This window comes from Ailuropoda melanoleuca, chromosome 6 (assembly GCF_002007445.2).
Source record: "Ailuropoda melanoleuca isolate Jingjing chromosome 6, ASM200744v2, whole genome shotgun sequence".
Lineage (NCBI taxonomy): Eukaryota > Metazoa > Chordata > Mammalia > Carnivora > Ursidae > Ailuropoda > Ailuropoda melanoleuca.
Window position 1 is genome coordinate 18,356,297 of NC_048223.1, and position 19,904 is coordinate 18,376,200.

Below are 19,904 nucleotides of genomic sequence, written 5' to 3' on the forward strand. Positions count from 1 at the left end.
CTGTTGAAAGGCTTAAATGAGCCTATGTAATGAATATATGTCAATGCTTAGAAGAGTAGTAGTACGTAGTACGTAGACGGTAGCTTCGACTTGCTTCCCAAATGGAGCACCATAGTTAACACCTGCCGGGTATTTCTGGTATTTCTGACTGCACCTCTGCGATGGTTTTGTATTGTGTTAACCTAGCTATCAGTACCACATTTCCCACAATTCCTTTCCCTATATGGCCTGGGCTAGAACTGCGTTATGGAAAAGTTGCATGAGGTGTGGAAGCTGGCAGTGAAGCGGCAGCCACCGCGCTCTGAAGGTTAGTGTGGGGCGCAAGGTGCTGCAGCAGCTCACGCACTGATCCACAGGCGACTCGGCTGGTGCGGGGCAGCAGGGCGCCTGCATCTCCGCTCCCCGCTCTGGACCTCCCCCTGCAGCTTCTCTGCGTCCTGGCCCGGTGTGTGTGCAGCTCCATGACGAAGGGGCCCAGCTTCCATGTAGTTGAAGTTGAGATGATGGGAGACAGATATGGGGTGCAGGGGGTCCTCATGGATTTCAGGTTGTCCTTGTGAATTACTGTTTGTTCCCATAGGTTACAGTAATCTTGCCCTTGCTCTCCTCCACTGCATGTCCTACCTTCCTTCCGTTCCAGGCCTGCCAACCTACAGGGACTTCAGGATTGACTCCCACCAAATGAGAGGTAACAGCTCTGTACAGACATCTTCACTGGCTTCCACTGTTACTCAAGGTCTAATCCCTATACCAAATCTGTGTTTTTCTGCATTACTCATCAGGGTTCTGCTTTCCCGATTGGACCTTGGCTGATACGCCTCCAACCCCCAATTAACTTATGGGTTGGGAGGGAAGACATTGGCATCACTGAAAAGTCATGGTTCTTTTTAAAAGTTTTGCATTTACCCTGACTCTAGGCATTTTGGCTCTCAACTGCACCTCCCCTTCACCCACCACCTTCCCAGAACTTCTCTGTAGGAGGACTTTGAGAAAGGGTGAATGAATATTGGCTGCTGAAATCCTCACAGGAAAAATAAAAAATCAACTCCTGGCTTCAGAGCACTGACGGGTGGAGTTTACCACAGATTTGTCATCAGATTTCAAAATCAAAGTAGTAGGATTTCCCTAAAAATAAAAGAAAAAAAAAAGAATTCTATCCACCTCAGTATTGCTATTTTCACAATTTCCCAGAACGAGTTATAAAGAGTAATACAAATGCTATGAAGATAAGTCCAAATGAAATACAGAATTCATAATAAGAGGATGTTGTTACTCAGAAACAAGGCAACCCAATATGCCTTGGGATAGTATTGCAGCAATGAAAACAAGCTCAATGTCATGTCAGATAAACAATTGTACTCACTGGAAGTTTAGGAAGTGACTCATCTTGAGGAATGGGCACTGAGTGAGCCGTTTACCTCAGCCCTTTGGAGTTTGACACAAACATTCTTTTTTCTTGTGACTTTGCCTCTGGAAGATGCTGTTGAAGCCGCACGCACCGTCTCTGCCTCTACCACATTCACCACCTACCTCTTCTGCCCCGTGATGCTTTAGTCTCTGTCCTCCACCTTTCTCTGTCCTTAGGAGTGGCCGTTCCCCAAAGCCAATGGATTCCCTGGAAGATGGAAAAGAAAATACCTCAGAAGCTTCCCCTTGCATGAGAAGAACTCATGGTTAAGGACTTTTGGTCTGAGATGCATTGGCTGAGCCCAGTGAACAACAAAGAATAGAGTAGGGTCCAGTCCTAAACGCAGTCAACCAGCAAAAGAAGAAAGGGACTGGAAGGGAGTCCAGAAACTCTGGCTGGGGGTAGATGAAAGGCCAAAAAGGCCAAAGTCAGTGTGTGTGTGTGTGGGGGGGGTTCCTCAACACAGGAAGTGATGACTGGGTCAGGGCCACAGCAAGGCCGGGGAAGGCGGCATGGGGGAGAGTTTGGGCAGGAGAGGTCGAGAGGCCCCTGGTTATGAAACTTGGACTGGAGCTGGGGCAGGTCACAAGGTGCATCACCAGTAGAGCTCTGCTGATTGCACCGTTGTCCTGTTTGCCTTCATCTGACCAGGACCAGGAGGTTCTCCTGCCATGGCCACAGAAGCATGAACACTCAGGTAGCCATAGGGTGCATTGGAGGCATGCCATCCGGGGAATCACACATTCTTTTGCAGCAAGACATATGACCAACAATGTTCCCAGAGGCATTATCCATAATAATTTCCAACCTGAAATATCCAAACTACCTCAACGACAGAATGGATCAAGGAATGGTGGTATATTTATAAGCAAAGTGGAATACCCTCTTAGTTTCTTGGGGCCACCATAACAAATTACCACGAACTGGGTTGCTTAAAATTACAGAAATTTATTTTCTCACGGTTTGGGAGGCTAGAAGTCCCAAATCAAGATGTCCTCAGGGTTGGCTCCTTCTGAAGGGTCCGAGGGAGAATTCGTTCTACGTTCCTCCCGTGCTGGTTGCCAGCAATCCTCAGCTTGTAGCTGCATTGCGTCAGTCTCCGCCTGTCCTCACACTGTGCTCTCCTCTCTGTTTTGCTCTGTGTCTTCAAACGGCCTTCTTATTTATTAAGATTCCAATCATTGGATTTGGGGTCCACTCTAATCCAGTGTTACCTCATCTTAATTGATTACATCTTCAAAAAAAACCAAACTATTTCTGAGAAAGGTCACATTCTGAGGTCTGGGGTGGATATGAATCTTTGGGAGACAGTGTTTTATCCCATACAAATACGACACAACAGTGGAAATGAGTGGGCGGCAGCTACGTACAACAATAGGGATGAGACCCTTTAGTGAAAGCAGCTAGACACAAAAGAGGATGTCCTACATTGTGAAGTTCAGTGTTAAGAAAAGCTAACCGCAGTGTTTAGGGGTGCATACTTCAATAATGATACTATAAACACAAACAAGTAACTGATTCCCGGAGTCGGGACGGTGGTTACCTTTAAGAGGGAGGGGGAATCGGGCATGAGAGGGGGTTTTCTGGTGTGCTGGAATGTTTGATTTTTTTGACATGACTGGTGATTCAAGAGTGTTCATTTTAAATATTTCATTAAGCCATTTTATTTTCTGTATGCAGGCTATTTCCACAAGAAAAGAAAGAGTGGTTAGAAATCTGTGGTTCCAGGTTCCGCCAGTCGCTGTTGGGTCTTGGGTGAGTCTCCCCACTGGACCTCAGTCTCCTCATCTACAAAATGAGGAGGTTGGACAGGATGATCTCTGAGGGCCCTCTCGGGCCTACCGTTCTGGGTTTATCACCCATTTGGTTCTCCAAGCATCTCTGTGAGGAGGGGAGGACACCCAGTTTTGTGTTTACAGAGAAGGAAACCGTTGAGAGAGGTGCTATGGCATGACAGTTAGACCTGGATTTTAGTCTCTGCTCTGCCTTTTCTCTAAGAGACAATGGACAGATTACTTCAGCTCTCTGGGCCTCAGTTTCCTCAGCTACAAAATGGGTATAATAAAAGACCCTTCTTCACAGGGTTGATGAGAAAGTAACAAAGGAGGATGTGTGTCAATTACCCGGCTCAGTGCCTGGAGTCCAGAAAGTCCCTGGTAACGGGGAGCTAGCTAACCCAGCAAAAGCCAAACAAGTCAGATCAGTTCAACAAATTGTTCGTGAGTACGTGTTGTAGCTGAGAGTTTTTAGCTCACATGAGCTCCTTCACTCCTCACTGCAGTGCTCTGAGCGTGCTTATCCTTTTGAGTTTTTACAGATGATAATGTTGGGGTTAAGAGGGAGGGAGCAAGTAATATGATCCAAGCAATTCTTTTTTCTTTTTTTGATGATACAGTGTTAAGTTTTTTTTTTTTTAGAAACGGGGAATACAAAACATTGCACGTGGTATGATCCTAATCTGGTGGGGGAGGGTAGTGGCAAAGATTATACACATATTTACATAAAAGAATTAAAGAAACATAACACATTTTAGTAATAATCCTAACTGGTAAAATTGTAACTTTACTTTCTTCTATATAAAATTTTATATTTTCCAAATTCTCTGTGATGAACATGTTAAAAATAGCATTGGCTTTTTAAAAAATTTTATTATGTTATGTTAGTCACCATACAGTACATCCTTAGTTTTTGATGTAGTGTTCCATGATTCATTGTTTGCATATAACACCCAGTGCACCCAGTGCACCATGCAATACGTGCCCTCCTTAATACCCATCACTGGCCTAGCCCATCCCCCCACACCCCTCCCCTCTGAAGCCCTCAGTTNAGTCCATAGTTTTCGTGGTTCATTCCCCCTTCCATTTAGCCCCCCTTCATTCTTCCCTTCCTTCTCCTACCGATCTCCCTGCTATTCCTTATGTTCCATAAATGATGAAACCATATGATAATTGTCTTTCTCTGCTTGACTTATTTCAATTAGCATAATCTCCTCCAGTCCCGTCCATGTTGCTGCAAATGTTGGGTAATTGTTCTTTCTGAGGGCTGAGTAATATTTCATCTTATATATAGACCACATCTTCTTTATCCATTTGTCTGTTGAAGGGCATCTCGACTCCTTCCACAATTTAGCTATTGTGGACAATGCTGCTATGAACATTGGGGTGCATGTGGCCCTTCTTTTCACTATGTCTGTACCTTTGGGGTAAATACCGAGTAGTGCAATTGCTGGATCATTGAGAAGCTCTATTTTTAACTTTTTGAGGAACCTCCACACTGTTTTCCAAAGTGGCTGTACCAACTTGCATTCCCACCAACAGTGTAAGAGGGTTCCCCTTTCTCCACATCCTCTCCAACATTTGTTTTTTCCTGCCTTTTCAGTTTTTGCCACTCTAACTGGTGTAAGGTGGTATCTCAGTGTGGTTTTGATGTGAATTTCCCTGATGGCTAATGACGAACATTTTTGCATGTGTCTGTTAGCCATTTGTATGTCTTCATTGGAGTGTCTGTTCATATCTTCTGCCCATTTTTTTATCTGATTATTTGATTCTCGTCTATTGAGTTTGAGAAGTTGTTTATAGATCAAAAGATCCAAGCAATTCTTTAGCAAGATTCCCCCCGGCAGCTGCGGGGCAGATGAGAAGGAGCAAAGAGAATGCAGGTGGGGAGACCTGTCGCTCAAGGTGGGCCCTGATGGGGAGGGAGGGCAGGGAGAGTCACAGTGGTGCCCCTCACTACTATGGTCAGATTTCATTGTACGTTTACTGACGAAACAGGTGACCGAATGTGTTGGAAGGAGCCAGTGATGACTCAGGGACTTCCGGATCAGTCCGACATGGGAGTGCTGGGGACAATTCAAGAGGAGAGGTAGGTCGGGGTGAGGTGAGGCTGGATGTATGACATTAGTGCGACATTGCGTGGAGAGTCTGGCAGGCTGGGGTAGGCATGGAGAACTTGAAATCAAGTCCTCTGTTTCATGGCCCAGAATGGGTCCCACTTCTCTCTCCCCTTCCTGGAACCTTTACTAATTGGAAGTGGGGGTGGCTTTGTAATCTAGAGTCAACCCTTCTACCCTTCTTTCTATCCGGACTTGCGCTCCTCACCAGTGGCCATTGCTGGTTTTTGGACAGTGATGCTTCTGGTCTGCGGCTGCTGGAGGACCAACTTTATGAATCGGTCATCTAAATGGCAGAACCCCAAACACCGCAGTACCTCAAATCCTACCACAAGTAATTATATCTGTTACATGAAGCATTCCTTTCCTTATGGGTTTTTAAAAATGCAAATGCCCCGGACCTCATACATGGCACAATTCTCCAACCTCCAGTAGGGTTGACATCTTAGATGTTTCCCTCTGTGACAGGCTAGCAGGATACAGGAAAACAATGGCCATCTGGGAGGAGAGGGTGGTGAGCAGTGAGAGGGACGAGTAAAATATGTTAAGAAAGGGCCGGCTATCTATGGGCAGAAAAGATCCATTTCATGCACTTAAATTTCCTGAAAATTTTCTTACTCAACATGCATCTTCCACTGCTTTTCACACACTTACTTGGCTGGAGAAAAAGGCCTTATGTACCCAACATAGTGAGACTCTTTGCAAATATTAACTCATGCAAACATCAGAACAACCCATTTTACAGATGGGAAAACTCCATCTCAGAGGAGCCATTTGCCCATCCAACCAGTGGGAGCAGCAGAACAGGTTGGGAGAGCATTCAGCTTTGGTGGGTTCAAATCCCTGCTCTCTGCTTCTTGGCTGGGTGACCTTGGGCGAGTTATCGACCTCCTACTGCTGTTTCCTCCTCATCCTCTTAGGGTGGGAGTGAAGATTAAATGGAGAGATGCATATGAAGGGATCAATGTGAACAGTAGCTGTGCTCTCAACCATGGTAGGCAGTGGCTAGGGTTCAAAGAGAATGGGGTGTTCCAGCTGAGCCCATGCTGGGATTCAAGTCTGGCTATTTGTGGAACTGGTAGGTTGTGACTTCTTAGAGGCCTATCCCTGGGTCAATACCCACAAAGGTCTTGTTCTTTGGCTGAAGGAGGGAGAGGGACGAGTTTCTTTGGAAGGTATTGGGAAGGGGGGTTTCAAGATGGACCAGAGAGAGACTGTGGTGCTGTCTGCCCCCCTCCTCCATCGCAAAAACACACGGCAATGAGTTGTAGAGCCTGGGCAGGGCCCAGCCCCACCGCTCCATGTGCCCATGGAGGGACAGATGCACAAGTTAAAAGAACCTTCCTCCCTCCCCTCATTCCCCGGCTGACCCCGCAACCTCCAAGTAGCAGACGGTGTCCAGAGTCAAGAGGCTCAAATCCAGGTGACTGACTGACCCTCCCAACCCCAGCCCCACCCTGGTGTGAAAGAAAAGACCCGTTGGCACAGTCCATAGCTAGCTATTCAGTGGCAAAACAACCATCCCCTTGATCAAGGAGGCTGGTGTTCTGTCAAACACTGAGAACACTTCAAGGCACATTCTAGTCAATCTCGACTAGATTCTGGGCCAGCATCTGGTTTGGTTTTCTTCTCCCTGTTTATTTCGTTCTATACGTGTGGTGGGGATCCATTCCATATGTGGATGCCCATATCTGGACAGGATATCAGACTGGAATGGCCACAGGAATCCATTTTAAATATCATCCAGCATGGCTGGAAGGAAACCGATGGGCCCCTGAATATAAAAATTGAGGTCTAGCCCCTGATGGAGACTTTGGGGCAGAAGACAGGACTCATGGGGTTGGCTGGCCTCCCAGTGGCAGTCTTCATATTTCCTAGGCATGTCATTTTTATTTAGATATCCAGAAATGTCTAAAGCACTCTTTCAGGACTGCATTCAAATATTTGGGGAGGTCTGTGGGAAGATGTTTTTGTGTGTGCTCTTGGGTACACCTGTAGGGGGTGCTGATGATTCCCCTGATGAAACGGCCCCTCGCTCCTTTGCCTGCAAACAGCTGTGCCCAGCCCTGGCAAGGGTGTATTTTTCCATCCTCCTTGGTGTGAAATTCTAGGGTTTGTTTTGTGTCACTTTGGACCTTGGTGAAACAACATGCAAAGGGAAGATTAATGGAAAAACTCTACTTCCAGCTGCCAGGAAAATATTTTTCCCTTTGCAGCACGAAAACAAAGAGGAGTGTCAGCTGAGTGGTCTGGAGAGAAGAAGGAGCTAATGTTCCCTGTGTCTGTGCAGGTCCCTGCTCTGCCCTTCTTACTGGTCCCTCTCCTGGCCAGAACTTGATTTTTTTCTCTAAGGCCTTCTCATCTGACCACCCTAAAATAGATCCAATGTGTCTGCAAGTGACCTCTGTCCAGTATTCACGCTGTGCAGGCCCTGGGCAGGTGGCTTTCCTGACACAGGTCCCCTTGATCTGTAGGACAAGCCCCACAACTAACCCCACTTCACAGATTAAGAAACCATGGCTCAGAGCATTAATTAGCTCCCTCCAGGTACACAGCAACTAACTGCTGGAGCTAGAATCCAGATCCAGGCCTCCTTGCCGTGGATTCCTTCCATAGGGCTGCACGTGTCAGATCCTAGTACGGTGACTGGCGCCCACGTGCTCAGATGTCTGAGAGAATGAAGGAAGGAGAGAACCGAAGAACAAAGTCCTCCTCAGGCTCAGGTGCCCTGGGCGGACCTCATCTTACTACCTCCGCGTCCCACGAGGCCTCTCCTCAGAATGCCTCCATTTCCTCACAGGAGAACTGACGTAAAAATGTTTTTTCCTGCCTACAAACTCAGTTGGTGATCTGTGGCAGGCCTGTGAGGGAACGAGGAGGGCCTATACGCCGGGACCGTGGAACACTTGGCTGAGTGACCTCACCCCCGATACCTGCCGTCTCTGAACCCGGGCCGAAGGCTGGAGTAAACCCTTCACCTTGGCATTTTTTTCCAAAGATTCAATAAGATGTGGTTTGTGAAGCTGCTGGCCCATGGCAGTATTATTAACTATTTCATTTTTGATTTATTTTAAAGACTTAAATTCAGGGAGTCTCAGGCCCGTGGGAGGAGAAGATATGCAGCGTATAGACATTTTGCTTGGTTGTTTATTTGTCTGGCAGTTGGCCCACAACATTCATTTGATTCTCGAAATGGATTCATGATCCAAAAATGTTTAAGAAACAAAATGCAGCCCCATTTGATTTTTGACCTGTGGTTAGAAACCTCTAAGCTAACACTATATTGTGTTCCCATGTTCCTGGAATCATGTTATTCAAATAAACAGAGCAGGAGGACTCATTGCCGTTATGTACTGTATGGTGACTAACATAATAAAAAAATATTTTAAAAAAAGAAGAAAACATTAAAAAAAAAAGTTCACAATTCCCCTTGTCAGGGGACGCACTGACGGCATCAGGCTGTGTGACAGGAGAGGCTGCAATGGCCGAGACCGGTACGCCTGTGGATAAATACCGGGAACGATCTGGAGGGAGTATAGGAAAAAACTGTTAAATATTCACTAGCTACGTAAAAGCGGTCAATATTTATTTTTTATTCTCTTTCAACTTTTCTTTCAAGAGCATATCTAACAGCCTAGTGTTTAGTGGGCACCCACTGTGTGTCAGGGGGTAGGTCGTTCGTTCCAAATGGCTGACCCTATTTAATTCTTACGACCACACCATGGAGTAGATACAAGTGTTATCTCTATTTTACATAGGAGAGGTTAGATAACTAGCCCAAGGTTACACAGCTAGTAAATGGCAACTCTCACAATCATGAGCTGTTCCGGGACTTGTCTTTGAAAATGCCCTTATTCCTTCGGCATCTTTCCAGTCCACAGTAGTGAGGACATCAGTTGGGTTGCATTGGGCTAAAAGGAACAGAAATCCCCAGGTTGGCCTATATATCTTAAATGCCAGGGGAATTTTATTCTGTCATTTAACAAGACACTGGAGGGTTAGCGGGCTCCAGACTGGCTCCATGTCTCTGTGAGTCTTTCAGTCTTGCCCACCTCCCTGTGAACCACAGGGGTGAGCGAGATGGCTGAGGAAGTTTTTGGTTGTTGGATCCAGACTTAGCCATATCCAGAGGAATAGCTGGGGATGGTCTCTTCTTGGGTCTTGTTTTCAGGAACACAGGGATATGTCTCAGAAGGGCCCAGAAAATTTCCCCTCATGTCTCTTCGGCTGGGACACAGACACGTGCCCAATCTTAAACCAGTAACTGCCAAGGGGGGTTGGGATTGCCGTGATGGGCTTACTGCCCACGTAGGGGTGGAAATGGATATTGGGGAGTCATCTCTATGAAGTAAGTTTTTTTTTAAAGATTTTATTTATTTGACAGAGAGAGAGACAGCCAGCGAGAGAGGGAACACAAGCAGGGGGAGTGGGAGAGGAAGAAGCAGGCTCCCAGCAGAGGAGCCTGATGTGGGGCTCGATCCCAGAACGTCGGGATCACGCCCTGAGCTGAAGGCAGACGCTTAACAACTGAGCCACCCAGGCGCCCCTGAAGTAAGATTTTTGAATCAGAAAATTTTGAGTGTGCTCTTTCGTCTTTCCTGAATCGTGCCTCAGTTTCTTCAGATATATGATGGATTTCCCTCACAGCCTGTTCTAAGGACTGAGTGAGATGGTTTTGTTACCTCAAGGTATCAAGGTACCCAGGAAACTGGATAGTTTGGGAGGACAACTAAAGGAGATGCCCTATTCTACCCTTGCACCTGGGCATGTGATCCAGGATACGGATTTTTTTTTTTTTTAATCTGAATCTTCAACAGGCAGAAAAAAACCTTGAAAATGGTTGGAACTGATTCATCCCAAAAGAGGCAGACTGAAGAGATTAGACTTCAGTTCCTTCTCCAGAGCCCCCCGGGGCTGCTGTGGGAATTGTCCTCTTTCAGTTCCGTGGGCTTCCCAATGCCCTTTGGGGTACCTAAAAACAGAGCCTCAGGTGGGGCCTCTTGGCATATGGATTACTGATGCCCTCAGGAGAAATCTGGAAGGAAGTGAGGGAAGCAGGATGGGGCAGGAAAGAGCTAAAATGCTTTTCTCAGCAGGGGTCTAGCCTTAGGTGTGAATTGCACTCCAGAGAAAATCCTGCCTTTTTTGACCCCCTTATCAGTCAGTCATTTGCCCTGGGCTGCTGGGAGATGGAGGGTAATCCCCCAGCTGAGGAGATTCCTGTTGGCAGAGGCCGATTGTCTGGAGAAGGGGACTGTTTGTATGTACTGTTTGTAACCAACATTCACAGTGGCTGGTGGATGAGTGTGCCAAAGATACCGAGGGTCTGAGTGGAGCCCTGACAGCCTCTGTTACATTTCTCAATGCCTCTCTTCTGCTTCAGCTAGCCAGATTCGTTCTGGTTGCCTGTGATCAAAATGCGCTGAGTGAGGAGTTCTGTGAAGAGCCTGGTAGCTATTACTGCGCTACTGGTACTATCATTATTATTACTAGGTACTCCCTCCGAATCTACTCAGAAGATAGAGGGCTTCTAAAGAGTAAGGAATGAGGAGGACCCTGCTGTAAATCTGATGTCATCAGTTCAGTATCAGACTCTTTTTAATAAAAAAATTACCGAGAAAGTATGAAACCCTGGAGCTGGCTTGTTGACATTCCCCTGGAAGACGGAAGTGAGGAGAGAAGCTAAGGACACTGAGGCCCAAGACAATGTCTCTCGAGCCCCCTCCCATGACTAATATAATTAAATGATAGAACCTGCTCTTTTAAGAGGAGAGTTGATCTGTTTGGATTCTCAGTCACCCTGGACCCCATGTGCAAAGGACAGGAATTGGAATCTAAATATTATTTTATTGGATGCCTCTGGTACGTCATCTAGTCAGCAAACACGTTATTTGCAATTTCCAAAGGTTTCCTAACCAGACATTGCTTTTTTCTCTGTCTGCATGAGTCTACCCTTTTCTTTCATTTAAAAACACCCCACCGGCCAGGCTCTCTGCTAGCAAATTTGAATGACTGTGGTTCAGCCTTTGATGAACCCACAGACTGGAAAAAGAAAGGCAAACATAAATGTGCATATCTCAGAGAAGAACGTGGCCAATGTACGACCCAGGAGGGATACAGACAAAAAGCCTACAGCGTTTCAGGAGAACTTCAGAGGACGTCCAGCGAGGGGCTCAGTGAAGGCCCCAAGCAGTGACTACACGGTCCTGTGCCTCAACAGATGGGTGGTCAGAGAGGCGTCTCTCGTGGTGGAGAGAACAGCATGAGCAAAGCCATCAAGGCAGGAAGTCATGAGTGTGTTTGGGGAGCATTGAGGAGCGTGGCTCAGCAAGTGGCCTTCTGAATACAGATGCGAGGGGCCTGTTCACCTAGTGCTGGTCTAGCTGATAGGTATCCATGGCCTACTGTATCCGTGAGGGAGGACAAGTGAAGTTCTGCGCAAAGGGCAGGCAGAGAAGGACGAAGGTGTGTAAGATCTCAGGGCAGTGGGAGGGCGGAAGGGCCTCCAGGGTCCTTCCTGACAAGGTAATGAATTTGGTCTGTGCAACAAGTGGGTCTCTTTTCTCCAGAGAAAAACCCCACTGCAAAGTGGAGAGCTGGGGAAGGAGCTGTGTTTTGGAGACAAGGCGCACAATCTGGTGTCCCCGGCTGTCCATGTGGGATCATACCCCCAGGCCCGAGGTCTAGGATGGGTGTGTAGCCACACGACAGGATGGTAATCTGTGAAGCTCCTGAGAACTCTGTGGCCCTGAGACCCAACGGAGCAGCCCCTCCCTCAGCCAACCCAGCCGACCAGCCCCATCTTACCTGTATGTCTAATGGAATACCCCACAGGCCTCTGTTTCCTGATGCTCAAATGGCATATTGACTCTCTGAGAGCTCGGGCAAGCTACTTAGTCTCTCTGTATCTCCGCTATCACTTGAAACACAGAAGGAATAATGAGATTTGCTTCATGGAAGCTCGAGGATGAAGTGAGCTAACACCTAGAAGGGGCTTAGCATGGTACGTGGTGATCTATCTATTTATGGATCAACTCCAAATTCAGGTGGGGCAGCTGGGAGCCAGATTGTCAGGAACAGGCAGTCAGAGGGATGAGCTGTCCTGAGAGCCTCAGGAAGAAGCCAGCTCCACACCTGGCACCAGAGGGCCGAGCTCCCCTCCACTCCCCAAGAGACACTTCATCGGCACCGTGGACCTCACACAGCAACTCCCATCTTGACTCCAGGCATGGGATTAATTTGTGCACAGGGCGGGGAAAAAAGGTCGGTGTCTTGTCCTTTCCCCACCCTTTCACATCCAGCAGCTCTTTGACCACGCAAGAAAATGGAGAAAATGGAGTGGCTTTCTTGAAAGATTTTCTGGCAGAAAAAAAACAACTTTTTTCGAGGCCACACGATACAAGGGTAGATGTGGCAGCATGTGAAGTGGAAGGCCTGGGTACTGAAGGGTCCGGGTTTCCAGCTGAGCTCCTCCGGGCTGCGGGCGCCAGCAGCGAGGGTACGCAGGTGCTGTCCGAGGAGGTCTGTCCGCGTGTGCAGCAACGGAGAGCCGTGCACTGACCTGACTAATGGAGGGCGAGAGGAGGCAAGAAGGGGGTGCCCAGTGATGCCGTGAGACGAGCATCTTGTGGACTACGGTTGACAGGATTGCTCGCAGGCTCCGAGCCCAGCATCGCAGAAATGCATGAGCCTCGCTTTCCTGGGGGCTGAACGCTGACCTACTTCTCATGGTCCATTCTCCTCCTGAGATATTTTCCCACTCTTGAGATGACATATTCTTTTCCAGAGCCCTCCAGGTAATGGGGCACAGGGCACAAAGGGTCACCAAAGAAAAGGCATCTTTACTCTCTGCACGTGGTGGTCACTCCCTGCTACTCTGAAGAATTGGCATTTGAATTCCATCCTCTCAAAGGAGAGGCACGGAACCAGGGAGGCCAGACCTCCAGGTATGCAAAATTCTGCTTTGCCCCATTTGTTCCAGCATTGTTATTAACAGTGTCCCCTCCCCTTTTCACTCTTCACAGCTGTCCTAGTTTGGGCTGTAAGTTACAGGAGCTCCTGTCTTAGCTCAGTTTCCCTCAGAGCAGGCGCTGAGACCAGGGTTCAAGTACGAGTCATTTACTTGGGAAATGCAGGGACCATGCTGCTTAGGGACTAAAGGTAGGACGGGGAAAAGAAGCACAGCCGGTGAAGAGCGCCCCGTGAAGCCAGCCACCACAGTGGGCACCTGGAGCTTAATCTTGGTGGAAACTCTGAGAAATGGTGCAGAATCCAAGCCTGAGAATTGCCCCATCCCCAGAGCAAGGCAAGAAAGGTGGGGTGTTTATATACCAACTCAGCACATCCAAGGGCTGCTTCTGGGGGCTGGTCATTCCCTGCCACTTCTGGCTTGCCTCATGGGCAAAGTAGCCTTCCGTAGTTCATGGGGAAAGATCCCTTAGGCAGACTCCGCGCGGGAAAGTCAGCAGGAGCCCCCGGAAGGTGAAAGGAATGGGGTGGGCACGGACAGCACACATGACCTTACCCATAACTTCGCTCCATCATTGGCTGGCACTCTGCCATATCCAACTTCCTTCACCAATAACTTCCTGCTCCTCTGAGTCAAACAGACTTCTCTCTCACCAACCTCCTTACGGCCTCACTGGTTCTTTTTCACTACTGTTCAACCTCTCCCTCTTTAAACTCTTTGCTTACCTGGCTTTTGCCACCCTCCTTTCTCTTAATTCTTTGATGCTTTTATTATATTGACTAATTGTGAGAATTTATCCAAGACTCTTTTCTCTTCTTTCCCTTGAGAATTTTCTACATCTATGACTCCCGTTGTTACCTCCATGCAGATAGCTCCCAAATTAATAATATTCTCTTAAATTCACGAACTGCTTTAATCAGTACAAAAGCCCTTTATCTTTGGAGTCTTTTTGACTCTGAGTGAAGCGCTCTTTTCACTAGATTTGCAGCAGCTTTAATTTCTCCCTGGAGACCCACTTCCCTAGCCTGTTGCCTGTTCAGTGTCTCCATGGACACCTTCTGCTCTAGGCTCAAATTCCCTGTGCTCAGAGCTTGGTATCTTACTCTTTACGCCGATTCTCATCCCTAGAGACCCTGGCTTCTTCAATGTCCCCCAAGAAGTCTTGCATCTTCCCATTTTCCCTGTAGACTCCTTTAGTAACTTCTCCCTAAGAGAGGGTGGCTTTCCCTCCTCTCTCCACCTATTGCTGTAGGCAAGACTATGTGTGCCAGTGACCTGAGATCCACTTGGCCACCGTTGGAGAAGAGAGTGGTTAGCTCAATGAGACCAGAACCTGCAGGGAAGGCAGGGGTCCACTGAGACAGAGGAAGCTGGAACCACATTCCCGATGCCACCAGTACTCTCTTGCCCCATCTCTCATCTCAGCTGTCTTTTTGAAGCCCAATTTCCTCCACAAAACAGGCCTCATGGCCACCAGCAGGCTCACTCAAGAAGGACTGCTTCCTTCCCTTAGTTCCAGTTCTTTGTTTTCCCCCTTAGAATTCTAACTGGCTAGAACAAGTCTCATGCCCACTGATGGCCAAGGTGTAGGATGCTATCACTGGCAGCCTCATCCAGAGTCAATCTCAAATGACTGGAACAGGGGAAGGAGCAATCCTCCCGAAGAAAGAGGGTATGTTTTCAGAAGAATAAGGGAGGGGTGCTGAGGAGATAAGATATTTTTTCTTACATAATTTTACTCTTTTCTGAAATCCCAATTCCTCCATCCAGCCTACCTGGAGTTCTAGCCCTGTGTACTCTGTCCCTCTCCTGGATGGCTGTCCCCTTCTTGGCCATGCTGCTCGTTTGTCATTTAGCATCTTTTGTCTTACCCTGTCTTTTCTGTTCTTAAGAGGAATTGCTAACTTTAACATTTTATCTATTTTTTTAACTGTTCACCTATTTAAATTATTTTCTGCCTAGCTGGGTTGTCGTTGGATTGTAGGATTGTGTCTTAGTTTACTTTTTACCCTGTAAGATACCCAAGCATGAGATGTTACCCAAACTGGGCTCAAAAGCAGTTTGTTTGGCTTGGTTCCCAGTGGGCTGTCATCCATGCTGAACCCATATCCACCTGGGAGGTCCGATGGAGAGCAGGTCCTATGCTGAGAGTCAGGGGGCCTGGCTTCTGATTCTTACATGAACCATGAGATGCTGGCCAAATCACGGCTCACTTTATTTCATGGATTTTCCATCTGTGAAATGACGACAATAAAACGTGCCCTAACTCTAAGGATTGTTGTGGGAACACAGTGGGAGCAATAAAAAGGAAAGTGCTCTATAGAAACGCAAATTCTGTTTGTTCACCCTGATAATTCAAAGAGAAAACTCCAACGATACTGATAAGGTATTGTTTTCAGGGATAATTCCTGCTACCAAGTTTGCGTTTACACAATTGTTGCCTCCCCTCCCCCACTTCATCTGTTGGAAACGTGAGCCAGTGGTTAAGCCAACCATTTAATTAACTTGTACAAGCTTTGTGGAACTCGAAAGAAAATCTAATAGTAAGGTTTGGTTTCCAAAACTTCTAACGGGAAAATTTATTTCTTTGGACCCCTTTGGCATCAAAGTTCCAAATTGGCAAATTATAACTTTACTGTTAGGTGGGGTTTTTTGTTTATTTCTTTTGTTTTTAATAGTAAGGTTTGGTTTCCAAAACTTCTAACGGGAAAATTTATTTCTTTGGACCCCTTTGGCATCAAAGTTCCAAATTGGCAAATTATAACTTTACTGTTAGGTGGGGTTTCTTGTTTATTTCTTTTGTTTTTGCTCCTTTTGATAAGTGTTTAAATAAGTACATTCTGTACTGAAGTATTGATGTAATGGTCTTTTTTTTTTCTTTTTTAAACATCAACCTTGTCTTTCTTCTATCACTAAAACGCCCAGATTTTAATTCTCTTCTCTTAATCAAGCTGCAGATAACCAATCAGATTTGCTGACATGCTAGGTATGTACCAGATACAGTGGAGGGCACTGTGGCTCAACAGGGCCCAGTCCTTGCCCTCAAGGAGCATCAGTCAAATGGGGAAGACAGATAGTAAACAATTCTTTATAATTATCTGCAATTAGGCGTGTCTCCATTCTCTAAAACTATGTATGAGTCAGGGTGGGTTAGCTTCTGTAATAATTAGCCCCAATTTTCAGTGTCTTCACCTGTAAAAGTTTATTTTTCACTCACACGAAGTCTGATGTGTATGTTCCTTGTTAAGTGGCTCTCTTCCAAGTGGTGACACAGGGATCCAGCCTCACTCTAGCCTGTGAAGTCATCATCTTCAGCCTTCGGCCTCCAAGGTCACCATGAAAGGGGATGATCGTGTAGGCAAGGCACACTAAATACGTTGGTCACATTGGTCCATCTAGTCACATGGTCCACCTTCGATGCTGGGCAGCTGCTTCCAGCCATAACTGCACTATGCCAGAGGAATGCATATCTTTGGTAGACAGCTAGCTGCATCTGCCATATGTAAGTGCTATTTTTACAGTAGACAAAATTGAGGGGTTAAGGTACTTAACCAAGATCACACTGCCTGTATGTGGAGAAACCAGATCTGAACCCAATTTTGTTTGATCCAAAGCCCACATTCCCACCACTCTGTTAAACTAACTTCCTTGACATGATGGTGACAGGCTCTAGGCCATTGGACTCATGGTTCTTGCCTTGGGCCAGTGTGGAAATCTGGTCTTGCCACTGCCCCACTTTGTGGCCTGATTTTCCTGATGGCCCTTGGCGGTCATTGGAGGCCTGGCTAGTCTGCCATAACTCTCTCCTTCCCCAGATGCATTCATGGCACAGAGTGAAGTTTCTGTCTTTGTGAAACAAAAGATAAATAGCATTAGAGCTTTCACAACTTCTGTTTGAAGAGAATAACAGCCAATTTGCATATATAACTTAAGGCATCTTTGGTTATAATACAGTTGCATTATTTCATGGTTCCATTTCCCACAGGCTAGTAAATGGTTAGTGTTAAAGAACAGACAGGGCTCTAGGAGTTTGCATGTAGAAAATTACTTTGAGTTTGAGTAAAGGAATCAATTCATTTTGTGAGCAAGGACATATACACTAGGTTGTAATCACAAGCAACAGGACACATGTGTGTAGCGAACTCTCCCTCCACCCTTGAGGTTTAGATGGACCAAAGCAGAGAGCTGAGTTCACATTCACTTGGCCTGATGCAGATGTATGCGAGAAATGTCAGCCGGTTCCACAAGACCCTGGTTACACTGAGCTCCAGTTGCTATGGCTGTATAACAAATTACCCTCAAACTTAGAAGCTTAAATAACCATTTATTATGCTCACAGATTCATGGGGTGGGAATCTGAATGGGGCACTGCAAGGCTGGCTTCAATTTGTTTCCCAATTTCTGGGGCCCCAGTTGGAAGACTCAATGGCTGAGGGTTAGGATCATGCAAATGCTTGTTCACTTGCAAGTCTGGAGGTTGATGGTAACTCTTGGCTGGGGATTCTCAGTTCCTTTTCCCATGGGCCTCGCCACTGGGTCTCTCTATGTGGGCCATTTTGGGCTTCCTCACAGCATGGTGGCTGGTTCCCAGAGGAGATCATCCTGACAGAGAGCGTGCTAAGGAGAAACTGTGTTGTCTTTTTTCAGCTTTCCTTAGAAGTCATGTAGCATTTCTTCTGCCACATGTCGCTCATGGAGGCAGTCCTGTCGAGTTCAAGGGGGATGTGGGGGTGGGGGAGACTCTGCCTCTTGATGGGGAGTGGCAAAGTGCTAGGAGAATGAATGGGACTGGAAACATTGCCCTGGCCATTTTTGGAAAAGCTGATCTGCCATACCTTGTTTTTATTCTGATCCTGAAACCTGACTTAAACATTAGTTATCACATATTTGGTGCCCGTGTGTCGGATACTTGTATTCATCAAATCTAAGCCTCACCCCAACTTTGCAGAGTAGATCGTGTTATCGTTTTTACAGATCAAGAAACTGAGGCCTCAAGAAGTCAACTAATGTATCAAAGACACAGAGCTAGCTAATGGTACAGTTAAATTGCAAAACCAAGCCTGGCAGACTCCAAATCCCATACTCTTTCCCACAGATCCTATATGATTCCTGATAGGGATGAGTCACTCCTTTAATGAAAGGAAAGTTTGGCAGGGGAAGGCCAGAGTGGTGAAGACAGGGTAAAGGGAAGTTCAGACACTTTGGATTAATGGCAATTTCCACGAAGGTGTTTGTTCCAATAGTTTCCACCTTTCAGAATCCACACATCCTCAGAGCCTGTCAAGTCAAGCTGATGTAATTTAACCTTTCCTCATTCCCAAACAGCTGCAATACATTTACTGTGATTCTCCAGCCTGTATAAAATATGACACAAAGGCCAGAAGATGGGATAATGTTAATGGACAGCGAAATCCACCCTCCTTCAGGTGGGCTGAGGAGAAACCCTGGAAGACTTTCTTCCAAACCAAGATATTTTTGAGACTGTGTGCTGGAAATACTTGTATCTTCATCTGGGGGATGATTACATGGGTGTGTGTATTTGTAAAAAATCATGGGCCCGCTCTCTCAAAAGGTGTGTACTTTACTGATATAAGCTATACCTTAGCCACAATATCAGTATGGCTACAAAATCATGATAATTATGCCAGGATAATAGGCATAAATGAGGTCCGACTTGAGCCAGTCGGGATGTCTGGTCATCCTCATCGTTACCAGTTCCCAAGATGGCCTCTCCAGGGTTGAGCAAGCTGGGGAGCATGCTCAGAAGTGATCGATTTTCAGTCAAGATCCTGTAAAGTTTCATCTTTGGATCCTCTGTCATAGTGAATGCCCACACTCTCACAATTTGCACTCACACACACATTCATAAACAATTTATATTCATACACGTGGACACTCACACACTTTTCCTCACATGCGTACACAACTTATATTTACACACTCATGCACCTAACACACACTCATGTTCACACTCATATAACTTTTAAGCACGTACACACTCATGCTCATACTCACACACTCATATTCATGTAAGTGACACTTATACACAAATACACTCCCATTTACACTCACTCAATACCCATACTCATTCCCACTTACACTCTCTCATGTACACTCAGTTACACTTATGCTCACACACGCTTATGCATTCATATTCCCACGCACACACAGGCTTACACTCCTGTGGCTGACACTCACACATGCATTTACGCCCCCCACACACAGTTAGAGACACACACATACTTTATCTCAGATCTCTGAGGAGGACTTAGCTGGAATTAGAATGGAACCCGTTAGAATTTTTTTCCCTTAATTTTATTGCATGGCTGTTTAGGGATCCTCTCATGGCCACATTATTTCTCATGTGCTTATTTGTGTTTTTCTTCAAAAGATCCCCTGGGCTTTTTGTTGCAAAATAAAAAATTTTGAAATCATAGCACACATCTGCATACTGCTCATAAAATTTGCATAAACACAACAGAGATTCTTGCTAAGGCTGGTAATACTAAAAACAAACAAACAAAACAATCATCAACCCAAAACTACAGTGTTCATCATCTGATTCCCTTTCAGGGCCTTTACATCATTTGTTTCAGACCGGGGCTTTAAAGTTGGTGATTTTGATATAAGGGACG

General features: G+C 46.3%; 1 long non-coding RNA gene across 1 annotated transcript; it reads left to right on the forward strand.

Annotated features, from left to right (window-relative positions):
* Positions 1–234: 234 nt before the first annotated feature.
* LOC117802634 lies at positions 235–5,273 on the forward strand. Its single transcript, XR_004626006.1, has 3 exons — positions 235–688; positions 3,089–3,163; positions 5,182–5,273. It is a non-coding gene; the product is annotated as an uncharacterized LOC117802634 (long non-coding RNA).
* Positions 5,274–19,904: the final 14,631 nt, after the last annotated feature.